Source organism: Corythoichthys intestinalis, chromosome 7, assembly GCF_030265065.1.
Source record: "Corythoichthys intestinalis isolate RoL2023-P3 chromosome 7, ASM3026506v1, whole genome shotgun sequence".
NCBI lineage: Eukaryota > Metazoa > Chordata > Actinopteri > Syngnathiformes > Syngnathidae > Corythoichthys > Corythoichthys intestinalis.
Window position 1 is genome coordinate 51,216,268 of NC_080401.1, and position 16,233 is coordinate 51,232,500.

Genomic DNA, 16,233 nt, shown 5'->3' on the forward strand with positions numbered 1-16,233 from the left:
ACCCCACATGGTTGCCCTAATTCATGACTACTACCTTTCCAGTACAAGGGTTTGAATGACATTTCTTTGTCAACTCTGCACAAAACACTCCCAATAAAAGACAATGAGTTGACTCATCAACACATGTGTTAAGGAACACTTCTACACAAAATACTTCTTAAAATTAAGCTAAAAACTTTTCAAATCAACCAATGTATTACCTAAACGTATCCAAGATATTTCCAAATCTACTGAAATAAGGCTTTAACAATAGTTAAGGATCAGGTTACTTGTTCGGTTTAGAATTCAGTGTTGACGGTACAATCTGTACGAGTAAGCAAAAAAAAAAAAAAAGAGCAAGCCAAAAGTGGAATGAATAGTGGGGGGATAGCATCACTGGTCAGGAATGCTATGATTGTAGATCATTATCAAATTAATCGACAACCATTTTGAGACATTTTTAACATAAAAATTGTCCAAATTCTCTTTGAGTTATTTTTTTTAAGGAAAAATTATTATTACATATATTTTTAAAAATTATTTTGTTATAATTTACGACAATACATTTTTGATTTCAAATGAAAGGAAAACTGGAAGAAAAAAAATTACTAATTTTTGAAAAAATGGCAACTGACAAAATGGATGACTATTTCCTTCAAAAATTATATTCTATTACAGCTTCCTGACTTAACTGTAGTCTACAATTGTATCGATTAGTGGAACGAAAATTATCTGAACCTTTTGGAATTTCTCACATTTCTGAATAAAATCACCATCAAATGTGATCTGATCATTGTCAAAATCACACAGATGTAAAAACAGTGTCTGCTTTAACTAAAACCACCGAAACATTTATAGGTTTTCATTAGGGCTGTCAAAATTATCGCGTTAACGGGCATTAATTAATTTTTTAAATTAATCACGTTAAAATATTTGACGCAATTAACGCATAGGTCCCGCTCAGACAGATTTAAATTACAATAGAGTGAAATGCCCACTTGTTAATTGTGTTTTATGGAGTTTTGCCGCCCTCTGCTGGCGCTTGGGTGCGACTGATTTTATAGGATTCAGCACCCATGAGCATTGTGTAAGTATTGACATCAACAATGGCGGGCAACTAGTTTATTTTTTGATTGAAAATTTTACAAATTTTATTAAAACGAAAACATTAAGAGGGGTTTTAATATAAAATTTCTATAACTTGTACTAACATTTATCTTTTAAGAACTACAAGTCTTTCTATCCATGGATCACTTTAACAGAATGTTAATAATGTTAATGCCATCTTGTTGATTTATTGCTATAATAAACAAATACAGTCCTTATGTACCGTATGTTGAATGTATATATATCCATCTTGTGTCTTATCTTTCCATTCCAACAATTTATTTCACAGAATATATCTATAATTTACAGAAAAATATGGCATATTTTGTAGATGGTTTGAATTGCGATTAATTGCGATTAATCACGATTAATTAATTTTTAAGCTGTAATTAACTCGATTATTTTGACAGCCCTAGTTTTCATATTTTGATGAGGATAGTATGCAAACAATGACAGAAGGGGGAAAAAATAAGTAAGTGAACCATCATATTTAATATTTTGTGCCCCCCCCCCCCTTTGGCAGCAATAACTTCAACCAGACACTTCCTGTCGCTGCAGATCAGTCTGGCACATCGATCAGGACTAATCTTGGCCGATTCTTCTCTACAAAACTGCTGTAAATCCGTCAGATTCCTGAGATGTCTGGCATGAATCGCTGTCTTTAGTGAAGTCTGCTTTAACTAAGACCGCCCAAACATTTAAAGGTTTTCATATTTTAATGAGGATAGCATGCAAACAATAACAGAAGGGGGAAAAATAAGTTCATGAACCCTCTGCCTATGGAGACTTAAAGAGCAATTGAAACCAATTTTTACCAAAAAATTTAAGTCAGTTGAGTGCCCAATCACCGATGAGTGGTTTAAAGCTGCCCTGCCCACTAAAAAACACACACACTTAGTAAGAAATGTCTAGATGAGAAGCATTGTCTGATGTGCATCATGGCTCAGTCAAAATAGCTTTCTGAAAACCTCAGATCAAGGATTGCTCATTGGTATAAAGCTGGGAAAGGATACAAAACCATCTCTTAAAGTCTGGATGTTCATCAATCGACAGTCAGAGAAGTTGTCTACAAATGGACAGAGTTGCTTCTCTCCCAAGTTGTGGCCGTCCACCAAAGATAACGCCGAGAGTTCAGAGCAGAATACTCAGAGAGGTAAAAAAATAACCCTAGAGTGTCTGCTAAAGACTTACAGAAATCACTGGCACAATCTAATATCTCTGCACACACATCAACTATATGTAAAACTATGGCCAAGAATGGTGTTCATGGGAGGACTCCACGGAGGAAGCCGCTGCTGTCTAAAAAAAAAACAAACATATATATGTTGCTCGTTTAATGTTCGCAAAAAGGCACTTGGACACTCCACAGAAGTTTTGGCCAATTATTTTGTGGACTGATGAAACCAAAGTTGAATTGTTTGGGAGTTACACACTAAGTCGTGTGTGGAGGAAAAATGGAACAGCTCACCAACGTCAACACCTCATCCCCACCGTGAAGCATGGAGGAAGGAGCATCATGATTTGGGGATGTTCTGCTAACTCAGGGCCTGGACAACTTGCAATCATGAATGGAAGAATGAATTCAAAAGTTTATCGGGATGTTTTGCAGGAAAACAGTTGAAGCTAAAAAGAGGATGGATGCTGCAACAACACAATGATCCAAAACACAGAACTAAATAAGTTCAGAATGGTTTCAGAAGATCAAAATACAAGTTCTGGAGTGCCCAAGTCCAGACTAGAACCCCATTAAGATGCTGTGGCATGACCTAAAGACACCGATTCATGCCAGACATGCCAGGAATCTGACCGAACTACAACAATTTTGTAGAGTGGAATGGGCCAAGATTAGTCCTGATCGATCTGCCAGAGTAATCTGCAACTACAGGAAGCGTCTGGGTAAAGTTATTGCTGCCAAAGGGGGGGCACAAAATATTAAATGTAATGGTTCACGTACTGATTTTTTTCTCCCTTCTGTCATTGTTTGTATACTATCCTCATTAAAATATGAAAACCTACAAATGTTTGGGTGGTGTTAGTTAAAGCAGTTTATTCATCTGTGTGGTTTTGACAAAGGTCAGATCACATTTGATAGTGATTTTATGCAGAAATGTGAGAAATTCCAAAAGGTTCAGATACTTTTTCATACCACTGTATCAAATTCGTTGGCAGCAAATTTATTAATCCATTAGTTGTTTTAGCCTTTTTAAGAAGCTAGTTTAGACAGTAGGATGTCGGAAAATTGGCAAAAATGTGAATTGTCGTTTTCCACAGTAAAAGCAGATTTTTGTTCATGTCCTACTTTGACTTAAAAAAAAAATATTGTATATAATGAAGAAATCTGAGAAGTTAATGTATAATTTCAAGAAAAGACACGTTTAGGTGAAGAAGGTCCTAAACAATTAATTTGTAGGGCTGTCAAACGATTAAAAATTTTAATCGAGTTAATTACAGCTTAAAAATTAATTATTCGTAATTAATCGCAATTAATCGCAATTCAAACCATCTATAAAATATGCCATATTTTTCTATAAATTGTTGTTGGAATGGAAAGATAAGATACAAGATGGATATATACATTCAACATACGGTACATAAGGACTGTATTTGTTTATTATAACAATAAATCAACAAGCTGGCATTAACATTATTAACATTCTGTTAAAACGATCCATGGATAGAAAGACTTGAAGTTTTTAAAAGATAAATGTTAGTGCAAGTTAGAGAAATTTTATATTAAAACCCCTCTTAATGTTTCCATTTTAATAAAATTTGTAAAATTTTCAATCAAAAAATAAACTAGTTGCCCGCCATTGTTGATGTCAATAATTACTTAAACAATGCTCATGGGTGCTGAAGCCTATAAAATCAGTCGCACCCAAGCGCCAGCAGAGGGCGGCAAAACTCCATAAAACACAACAAGTGAGCGTTTCACTGTACTGTCATTTAAATCTGTCTGAGTGGGGCATCTGAGTTAATTGCGTCAAATATTTTAACGTGATTAATTAAAAAAATTAATTAACGCCCGTTGACACGATAATTTTGCCAGCCCTATTGTTATCAAAATAGTTGTGGATTAATTTGCTAATCGATTGCTTGTCGATTAATTGTTGCACCTCTAATAGCAGCCCTGATTGCTAATACGCAAAAGTGTCCAATCACTGAGAACACAGAACACAACCATTAAGAAGCTAAATGTGGATATCCGTCATGCTCAGCGAGTCCACATGGAAAGATTCTAACATTAAGCCTTGAAGCTGAACGGCAGATGTTTCCGCGCACAAAAGAACACGTCCCGCCCTGCGGCACTTACATGTGCACCTGTCGCACACGCATGCACAGTATACACAGCATATGGAACGCTATACAAAGACTGAAATGCGTGTTGAAAAGGGGGTCTTTAAAGGATAACGGACAAAACTTTCACTTGTTTGAAGCGGTCATGACTGGGATAAAATGAGGTTTTACACATGCAGGATTTCCTCCAGAAAACTTGCAAAGATAGTCGGGAAACCCACCATGGTTTGGGGAAAAAATTAATACAATGTTAAAAGAGACCCAGATTAAAATTACAGTATTTGTTGGGTTTTGTAGGCCTTAATGTTAGTTACTCTTCTATACAGTAATATACAAGCTCTGAAAATAATTTGCAGCTGAATACAGTCCCTGACATTTTGTAGAAAAAATTGGTAATAATCTGACTTCTAATTATTCAATTGGTTTCAGAAATGGCTCATATGAAAGCTAAGACCCTCCCAAATGATGTTGAATGTACAAAAAAAAATTTTTTTTCAATGAAAAAAGATTTATCATTCAATGAAGACATAAAGGTCAAATTCTGGCAAAACAAAAGTTTTGTCGCCTACAGAAAGTAGTGTGAAAATTGAATAAAAAATTGTACTTCAAATACAAAAATATGTTACATAACATACAGTGGGGCAAATAAGTATTTAGTCAACCACTAATTGTGCAAGTTGTCCCACTTGAAAATATTAGAGAGGCCTGGAATTGTCAACATGGGTAAACCTCAACCATGAAAGAAAAAATGTGGACCCCCCCCCAGAAAATCACATTGTTTGATTTTTAAAGAATTTATTTGCAAATCATGGTGGAAAATAAGTATTTGGTCAATACCAAAAGTTCATCTCAATACTTTGTTATGTCCCTTTGTTGGCAATAACGGAGGCAAAACGTTTTCTGTAACCATTCACAAGCTTTTCACATACTGTTGCTGGTATTTTGGCCCATTCCTCCATGCAGATCTCCTCTAGAGCATTGATGTTTTGGGGCTGTCGTTGGACAACATGGACTTTCAACTCCCTCCACAGATTTTCTAGGGGGTTGAGATCTGGAGACTGGCTAGGCCATTCCAGGACCTTGAAATGCTTCTTACGAAGCCACTCCTTTGTTGCCCTGGCAGTGTGTTTGGGATCATTGTCATGTATAAAGACCCAGCCACGTCTCATCTTCAATGCCCTTGCTGACGGAAGGAAATTTTCACTCAAAATCTCTCGAGACATGGCCCCATTCATTCTTTTTACACAGATCAGTCGTCCTGGTCCCTTTCCAGAAAAACAGCCCCAAAGCATGATGGTTCCACCCCCATGCTTCACATTGGGTATGGTGTTCTTCGGATGCAATTCAGTATTCTTTCTCCTCCAAACACGAGAACCTGTGTTTCTACCAAAAAGTTCTATTTTGGTTTCATCTGACCATAACACATTCTCCCAGTCCTCTTCTGGATCATCCAAATACTGTCTAGCGAACCGCAGACGGGCCTGGACGTGTACTTTCTTCAGCAGGGGGACACGTCTGGCAGTGCAGGATTTGAGTCCCTGGCGGCGCATTGTGTTACTGATAGTAGCCTTTGTTACTGTGGTCCCAGCTCTCTGTAGGTCATTCACTCGGTCCCCCCGAGTGGTTGTGGGATTTTTGCTCACCGTTCTTGTTATCGTTTTGACGCCACGGTGTGAGATCTTGGATGGAGCCCCAGATCGAGGGAGATTATCAGTGGTCTTGTATGTCTTCCATTTTCTAATAATTGCTCCCACAGTTGATTTCTTTACACCAAGCGTTTTACCTATTGCAGATTCAGTCTTCCCAGCCTGGTGCAGGTCTACAATTTTGTCTCTAGTGTCCTTCGACAGCTCTTTGGTCTTGGCCATGGTGGAGTTTGGAGTGTGACTGACTGAGTTGTGGACGGGTGTCTTTTATACCGATAATGAGTTAAAACAGGTGCCATTAATACAGGTAACGAGTGGAGCCTCGTTAGTCCTCGTTAGAAGAAGTTAGACCTCTTTGACAGCCAGAAATCTTGCTTGTTTGTAGGTGACCAAATACTTATATTCCACTCTAATTTTAAATTATTTAAAAATCAAACAATGTGATTTTCTGTTTTTTTATTCCACATTCTGTCTCTCATGGTTAAGGTTTACCCATGTTGACAATTACAGGCCTCTCTAATCTTTTCAAGTAGGAGAACTTGCACAATTGGTGGTTGACTAATTACTTATTTGCCCCAGTGTAAGCGAATTAAGTGGTGGTGCTGTGTTTTAACCCAGATATCTCAAAGTAACACATTTTAGAGCTGAAACTGCGATATTTTTGCTTAAGGTTATCATACCGTCAGAGTTTCATCCCGGCAAATGCCTACGAGTGGCGTGACGTCACGCGACAAAACGCGTCCGGTCTTAACGCAGCTTAACTGGTATAATGGAGTCATGTGATTATTGTTGCGACATCTCATTGGTGAAACTGGTAGCGCCACTGTGGGCATCTTTGGCGAAGATAAAATCCAATCTAAGATGTAAAATAAAGAGGGAAAACGTAACGGCTAGTGTAGCCCAAAGTAATGGAGTAAGATTGGTGTTTCTTCACAAATGTACTCATGTAAAAGTAATAAAGTGTGGCGTGGTAAAACTGTCATACCTGTCAACCCGAGGCCGTTGGCATTCTTACAAATAGTGAAGTATGCCCCCAACCAATTGGTGACTTATCTTACAAAGTCGTATATAGTGTGCAAGATGAAACAAAAATAAAACTAAAATTTTAAAATAATATGAATTTATTGGTAATATTGTAACATATAACCTGTTGCAATCAAAGAACAATCAATATCTTCAGCTACATCATGATTACGAAAATTTAACAGTGACTTTTGTCATAATTGTATGCAGCACTTTTGGCAATTTCTGTCTTTTGATGGCTGCATTTCATGGCACTTCAGTTCACAATTCAGTTTGACTTGAAGGTAGTTCGTTAGTGTGTCCAATTATAAATTAAAAAAGGTCAATTGATAAAATTAACTTACCGATGCAATCTTTGAGTCACGGAACATTTCTTTTGCTAATTCTGAGAAGTGATCAGCAATAGTTGCGGGCAAACTGTGTTCGGCAACAAATTGGCAGAATAAAATCTCCGCTTTCGTCACTTTTCATTCTGCAGACTTCATCTTTATGACCAGTGTGGCTAATCTTAATTTTAAAAAGTAATTAATTATAGTTAAAAATTACTTCTCCCAAAAAGTTACTGAGTTAGTAACACAGTTACCTGAATGTAACTAATGTTGGAAGTCAATTAATGTTGTGAATCAACCGTTAAAGTTGTTAAATAGCTCCCATTTTTGCATTAGTTCCCTTCTGTAAACTTTCGATATGAGAAAGTTTTAAAACTGTTTCATCATTTAAAGATAGATTCAAGTCAAGATTTCCCAGATTTAGGGGTATTTTGGATAAAAAGTTACTTAGGTTAACTAGGAAGGTTCACTACAACAAAGCCTTCCTGAGAAGTCTACTGCTTTAAAATAGCGGCTTTTTACCAACGCCGCCGAGTCTGTCATTTCGCATCTAGTTCTATTTGCATGAAATATCTAGGCGTAGCTTGTAGGCTGTCGGCTACAGTCAGGAAATATTGGAGCCACCTAGCCTAGCATCGCGTTTGCTACAGCGTCACAACGAACACTCTTCTCTCTCCGTGTCTCTGACTTTTCTCGCGTCATTCAACCAACGTAACTCACAGTAACGCACATTGTCTCGTTGCCAAAACGATGACGAAATCCGAACAGAGAAAAGAAAACGTAATGCACGAAAAACGTACAGATTTTGAACGTATGGCGTACACATTTAAAAATCAGTGCTGACTTGTACAAATTACGCCGAAACCGTTCAACTTGACAGGTATGTAAAACTACTCTTAGAAGTACAAAGTCGATGTAATGGAGTACATGTAACACGTGACTACTTGCCTCCGCAAATAAATTATTTCAAATAATAGAAAAAATTGTATTCTATAATCCTAAGATGCCCCTTATCACAAACGTATAGAGATCAGACAAAAAGCTGAACAAAGCATGTAGGGTTTTGCTGTAATAAACCCCGCCCCCCTCCCAGATGGCCAGTCAAGAGCAGATAACAGGGTGACCTCCCTCAGGCAACAACAGCAGAGAGCAGGTGGTCGTGCTTGATGTCTGTGTTTAGTCAATATATACAAAGATGAATCTTAAGGTTGGCATAAGTTCTCCTCATTATTCATTGGCTGTAATTTCCATTTTGTTGCTAGGCAGAATTCAGAAAAACAATGCATTGTGGAAGTCTTTTGAAATTGTACATTTAGTTTCTTAAAGTGTTAACTTTTGTCAGGTGTAAACCTTTGTAAAATTGTTTTTTTTGTGTGTGTAGTATTTAGCTTCAGGTCATGTTTAATCACATTTTTTTTGGTCTTTTGAGGTTCATTTTTTTCTCGTTTATTTGATTACATTTTTTCATTTGTACTGTGTTACACCTTTACTTAAATTATGTTATCCTCTTTCAGTTGTCATAAACTTTTAACTTTTTCTAGTCCTTTTTTTTGGCTGTTGATATTTTCACTTACTTACGTTCCTTTCTCTTAAAACTTTTTTGAGTGGGGTATTACTGCATATGCCTTCACCGTCTTGAAAACCTATCAAACTAAGAACCTTATTAGCATTTTTGAATTGAATAATTTATGACACAATTTACCTAGATTACGTTATCCTCTTTGTTGTTTTCATGAAATTTCAACTTTTTCCAGCCATTATTTTTCTTAGCTTAATTTTTTTTTAAATATTTAATAATATTTTAATTCTTTGGCTACAATAGAGACCAGTAGACGTCCAATCCATTTCGAATGAGTGATGCTGGCAGCGATCATGCATCAATTAAAGGGAACCTCAGACTTAAAAACTTGTAGGCTCTAATAAGCCACAATTGTTCTCTTTTACTAACATGTTATTAAAAATACACAAAATATTACCATTGATTTAAAAATCTATAATATTTAGTACATGTTTTTACCCTACGGAGGGCACCATGTTTTAAGCGCGCGGTAGTTCTTTGGGTGTCATATTCGACTTTTATGGAATGTTTCGCCGGTGTACCACATTTTGGGAGAACACTTTTTTTCTACTCTCGTCTCATCTCATCCTGTCTTTCCTGTTAATTTTGCTTTTGCTGCTCGTTTTGTGAAATATCGACAGTGCTGTCATGCTCATTAATGTTCCTCTCGGGTTCAAATTGAAAGGGTTGAACAGATGACATGTTTATGTCGCTGAAGTCATACTCTTGAAGCGCGACAGTGTAACCATGTGACGTCACCGCCCTGTGACGTCAATAACAATGGGGACCTACTAGTTAAACTAATTTTACAAATTGTATTAAAACAAAAACATTGAGGGGTTTCAATATCAATTTTTTTCAAACTCATAACCAGGGGTGCACATAATTTTTTTGCCGAGGTTCTCAGAGGAGGACCTGGAGATGCGACTTGGTCCTCATTGAGCTTGAGAGCCGACCTGCCTGATGCGATAAAATTATGACAAGCTTTACTTGGAGCCAATTACCTTAAATTAATTTTATTAACAATTAACACTTGATTCACATCAACTGGCACAACAAAATTGCCATTACTCTGAAGTGAAATGTAAAGACATATACAGGGGTACGCATATTTTTTTTGCCTCCCACATTAACTCCAAGCCTTTGTAAAAGTGGGATATCGACCTCTTAAGAGCTCATTGAACGTGCATGTTTAGCTTTGTGAAATGCGAGCAAAAACACGTTTGTCAGTGCATGGCGCTGTTCTTTATTAATTTTATTCCGCCACTTGTCCATAGGGCGAGTAGGGTCCTGTCTGGCATCAATAGTTTGCTTAATCGCCATCATGCTCTGTTTTTTTCGTGATTTTCAAAGTTTGGATGGCTGAAATTCTTTGACCCTACATAAAATGCGCTGCTCTTATCAGCGACATTGAGATTCTCACGGCAAGTTTAGCACCACATTTCCATGAGAGCATCATTTGCTTCTAGCCATGGTAGCTCCGGCAGCCACTTTTCAGCAAAAGTCCTTTTTTTCGGTAGCTCTGGTGACGTCTCTGTTGTCTGCAGTGTTGTTAATTTTACTTTAAAAAAGTAATTTATTACAGTTACAAAGTACTTCTCCCAAAAAGTAATTGCGTTAGTAACTCAGTTACCTGAATGTAAGAGTAATTAGTTACTTGGAAAAGTAACTAGTGGTAATTTTCTTTTTTTTTTCTCAAAAAAAACAAAACAAAAAAAAAAAAACAGGTCACGCAATGTGAAGTTTAAAGGGTTTGGGGGACAATTGGCCCTAGCCCAATTCTTTACCCTCCACTTAACTAGACACAAGGGTATTGCGATAACTAGATAGTAACCTTTGCTATGTGTGGAAGTCATTTAAAGTTGTGAATCAACCGTTAAAGTTGTTAAAATTGCTCCCATTATTTCATTAGTTCCCTTCTGTCTACTTTAAACATGTGTAAGTTTTAAAACTGTTTCATCATTTAAAGATAGATTTAAGTTAAGATTTTGCCGATTTAGGAGCATTTTAGATTTAAAGAAAAAAAAAAAAGTTACTTAGGTTCGCTATGAAGGATCTCTACATCAGAGCCTTCCTGAGAGGTCTACTGCTTTAAGATGGCGGCTGTTTACTAACGCATGTAGTCATTAAAACATGTTGCCGATGCAGCTGTCTGTCAATTGCATCTAGTTCTATAATATGATATCTACCGTGTCATGTGGGCGTAGTTTGTCGGCTATGGCTACAGTCAGGTATTATTGGAGCCACCTAGCATCGCGGTTGCAACTGCGTCTTCCCCACTCCTGCTCTGCTCTCTCGTCTCCGTGAGTCCGTTTCTCTCAGACTTTTTTTTTTATTCAACCAACTTAGTAACGCATAGTAACGCATGCCTTTCCCGCTTCAGTAACGGTAACGGCGTTGCCAAGATAAGAAAAGCAATTAATTAGATTACTCATTACTGAAAAAAAATAACGCCGTTAGTAACGCCGTTTTATTTTAACGCCGTTATTAACAACACTGGTCGTCTGTCTGTCTTTTGACGGGTGTGGGGGAACACGGAAATAATTATTCAGTCGGACCTGCCTCTTTGACATTTTGAGAATAGATTTTCTCGTGTCCGCCGCAAATACAGTGGTCAGCCATCGGTACGCAAAAGCGTATTGAAGCCGTTGAGGGCCAACGCATTTGTCTACGTCCAGTACGCATGCGCGCATGCGGACCACTTATGTGCACCCCTGCTCATAACGCTTATCTTTTAAGACCTACAAGTCTTTCTATCCATGGATCCCTTTAAAAAATAAATTTAGGTGTTTTTATCCTTTTTTTAAAAAAAACTAAATAATAGTAGTAAAAAAATATTGTTTAGCGTTTTCCCTGCATCCCCCCCCCCCCCCCCATTAATTAAAAACAAAGAAATCAGAGAATACTTACAATTATTTGCCAACAATGGCACTAAAACATGAGCATTCACAGCCAATCCTCTTAAATCAATTGGATGTCTTTTTTATCACATGCTAGGCAGTGAGTCACTGAGTTTTTTTAAAACTGCATTCCATCTTTTTCCTTGTAAAATGACCAAGAAACCAGTAAAGGCAGTGCTTAATTTGTCAATTATAAGGTGCCGGAACGCAAAGTAGAAATGACAGCGCAAGGATGATGAGACGGTCACAGGTCCCGGATCATACGCAGAAAATAGTGCTGAAAATAACACGCAAATGGCCACTTGCCATGTTGTGGGACTTACAAGCCTCAATTTCAGATAATAGCCATGGTATAAATGTTATGACAATTTACAATTATTTAGGCTATTCTCTGCACAGCACGGGCAATTGCCCACATAACCACAGGTGAGACATACAGTAACGTAGCCCAACTTGTACAACATTTAAAAAAAAAAATCTGTAACAAAAAATAACAGACCCATTACTTTGCGTTTCATCCCCCAGTCTTTGGCCCCAAAGTTCCCACCGCCTTACAAATTGTGCAGCCCAAACCCGAATTTCCCATTAGGGTACTGGCTTGTTGCTCTGGCTGTTGGTGGTCCACCTGGCTGACTGCTGGCGCTGTAGCTGGCCCCCACTCCAGGTGACGCTGAACCTGACCAGCTACTGCCACGGTAGCAGCCTCCTGCCCCGGCTTTTCCTGCTGTCCGTGAACCTGGCTAGCTGCTGCGGCACTAGCCTCCTGCTGCACCCAGTGTTCTGCCCGTTAGCATGATCGCTGCAACTGCCCTCATCGCCAGTTTTCGCTTTTCTGACTCGTAGTGAACCATCTTCCTTCTTTTTAAAAAAAGACTAAATCCAACTGTCTTTTTGGCATGTTGAAATATGGTTTGATCCTGGCTGCTTGCTCTCCAGATGCCGCAAATTTTCAGTTTTTTTTTTTTTTTTTTTTATGTCAGGGGCGTGATTTGTGCTGTTGGTCCAGCTTTCCAGTGCATCAACAAATCTCCAACTCTTTCAAATGACGTACATTTTTTTATAAACAACATGGAATTCTTGGGATTTGTTCTGTAAATGAATTTATGCATATTATTATTTTATACTGTAATGTCCGGAACTATGCACGGTCACTTTAAGAGACGTTGGGACTGGAAAGCTGTCAGGTAGTAGGAAGCGAGGGGGAGACGGGCGAGAAGCAAAAGTTAGCAGTCGAATGTGCCGCCAGTCTGCTGTTATTTTGTTTTCTTATTGTTGCAACAATAAAGTGCAGGAAGACGTCAACGACTCTCTTCAGGACATTTAGAATACATTATTAAAAACTCTTTTATGTTATTATTATTTTCTATACAGGAAAGGTGCCAGATCTGCCCAAATAAGTCCCCGAACACAGGGAGGCCAAAATCAAGAGGTGCTGGATCTTGCTCCGACAGGATCCGGCACAAATTAGCCTTTACCGTAAAGGCCAATACAATGTTACAATTTATCTAAATTTTGCATGCTCTAATTCTTTCATACACACCATTTTTAGCAAAAACGATACACGCTATGCATTTCTCCTCTCATTACATTGCACTGCTTTCACTTAGTCGTGTGAACTGTGAACCGAACGACCCATTAGATACACACAGGAAGCTTAAAAACCCTGGAGTCCATCAAGCGCTATAGGAAGGTCACATTCCTTTCTAAATTTAGCATTGGCTCTCCGTGTGTGGCATTTTTTTTTTTTATACCCGGGTCCACTTTTACTTTGTAAAATTTCTATAACAAATACATAAAAGTAAAAACATTTTTTTCTCACGAAAGCTGGGAACTTCTGAAGTCCTGACGTCTTCTCACACACATACTTTCACTGTTAGCAAATGCAGCTGCTAAATTGGGGTCAAGGGGGGTCGGCCGGCTGGACAGTCACAGGACGGGTGCAATCCGGTCATACGACCTTGATGACATCACCAGACCGCAACGAAAAACTGCCTGTAGATCCTGTGAGATTAGGCTCCATAAGCATTTAAAATAGTGATTCTCAAAGTGTGTAATGAATTGGGTGCACTCTAGTGGTATATAAAAGAACTGCTGGACAATAATGGTTCAGTTGTATTTAGCTTTTAAAGTACAATACAGGTAGGTTTAATTTTTAGAACTGCAATTTTCGGACTACTGCAATTTTTGATTTATTTGGGTTCATAGGACAGCTGCGTCATAACACCGTCTTAATTATGACATGACACTATCATGAGCATTAATGAATGCTTATGACAGATGTCGTTAAGTGTCATCTGGCAAATTATGTCACCGACTATTTACACTAAAAGATATTAAACGGTAACACTTCATTAGACAGCGGCATCATACGACGGTCAGAAGACCAAATGAACCACCATGATTCATTAGGCCATCACTGCTCATTTGGGGGAGACAGTCAACCAGCCACCTGCTGTCAACACTGTTGCCGTCCAGCATGCCTCCTAGCATGCATTGCAGCGCAACAGATGTAAATAACAATCAAAATTCATGTTCTGTGCTGATTATTTATTCAGTTACTACTCCAGTTGTTTCATTAATTGCTAGTTATGGTATTTGGTATCACTTTATTTGACAGCGGCGTCATAAGACAGTCATAATTATGACATGACACTATCATGGGCATTATTGAACACTTATGACAGTGTCATCCAACAAATTATGTTACCAACTCCATTTATGTCCAACTTGGCTCTTTTACATCCATTCAAAATTGACATAATTTGCTGGATAAGACTAACTGGCATCTGTTATAAGCATTCATTAATGCTGATGACAATGTCACGTCATAATTATGATTGTCTAATGACAGTCTTATGGTGCCAGTGTCAAATAGTGTTACCAAATATCATAACTAGAAATTAATGAAACAACTGGAACTGGAACTGAAGAAAAAAGTACCACAGAACATGACTTTTGATTGTTATTTACATCTGTAGCGCTGCTATGCATGCTAGGAGGCATGTTGGACAACAACAGTGTTCACAGCAGGTGGCAGCAGAGGTTGACTGTCTCCCCCAAGGGAGCAGTTATAGCCAAATTAAACTTCTTGAAGCAATGAAGCTTTGCAGAAGTTTGTAGACGAGCAGAACGCAGATGGCGAAAAAACAAACTCCAAGTTTTTTATGATATCTACAAAGACAGTCTTCGCAAATACAACCAGGAACTGAAAAATGCTAGACAGTCATATTTTTCAGAGATCATTAGTAGAAACACTAACAATACCCGCACACTATTTTCTGTTGTTGACAAACTGACAAACCCACAAGCATCAATACCTCAGGAATTGGCATCTGAGGTGTCCTGTAATAATTTCGCAGCATTCTTTACACACAAAGTACTAAAGATTAGACAGACTGTGTGCAACTCCAGATTAACAAATGCTACACTAAATGCCTCCCAAAATGTCCCCCACGTCAATCTTAGACAGTTTAGCCTCTTGGACTATGCCACTTTAACAGAAATTGTGTCGAAATTAAAGCCCACAACATGCTGCCTTGACATCCTTCCTTCAAACTGTTTCAAAACTGTTTTTCATTGCATAGCCCCAGACATACTTCAGATTATAAATACTTCTCTCCAAACAGGAGAGTTTCCTCAGACTTTAAAAACTGCAGTAATAAAACCTCTCCTAAAAAAACCTAATCTGGATGCCTCAACCATTAGTAATTACAGGCCAATATCAAATCTGACATTCCTGGGGAAAATTATCGAAAGGGTTGTATTCGAACAAATCCAGAATTATATGATGCAAAACAATCTTTTTAACTCATTTCAGTCTGGATTTCGACCACAACACAGCACCGAGATTGTGCTTATCAAAGTCCTAAATGATATTCGTCGGAATACCGATGCAGGCAAATCATCTGTTCTGCTACTATTGGATCTCAGCGCCGCATTTGACACGGTTGATCACAACATACTACTCAGCAGACTGGAACAGTGGGTAGGGCTTACTGACACTATTCTTCAGTGGTTCACATCCTATTTACATGATAGGGATTTCTTTGTGTCAATCGTAAACCATCAGTCAGAACGAACCAAATTCACGTGTGGAGTCCCTCAAGGGTCAATTCTTGGACCACTCTTATTTAACATCTATATGCTTCCGTTAGCTCAGATAATGGAACAGTATGACATCTCCTATCACGCCTATGCAGATGACACACAACTGTACATTTCTGTGTCCCCACATGATTATGGTCCCTTAGTCACCCTGAGCAAATGCATTCATCAAATCAATGAATGGATGTGCCAGAATTTTCTCCAGTTAAATGTGCAGAAGACAGAGGTGATCATTTTTGGGCCAAAAAAGGAAAGGTCAAAGATAAGCAGCCAACTTAGCACAATGTCACTTA

General features: G+C 38.1%; 1 protein-coding gene across 1 annotated transcript in view; it reads right to left on the reverse strand.

Annotated features, from left to right (window-relative positions):
- Positions 1-13,385: 13,385 nt before the first annotated feature.
- Positions 13,386-16,233, reverse strand: part of cep63 (centrosomal protein 63) — a 19,686-nt gene continuing 16,838 nt past the window's right edge. The window contains exon 14 of the mRNA XM_057840461.1: positions 13,386-13,837. The gene's annotated coding sequence lies outside the window, so the exon portion shown is untranslated. The remainder of the gene's footprint in view (positions 13,838-16,233) is intronic.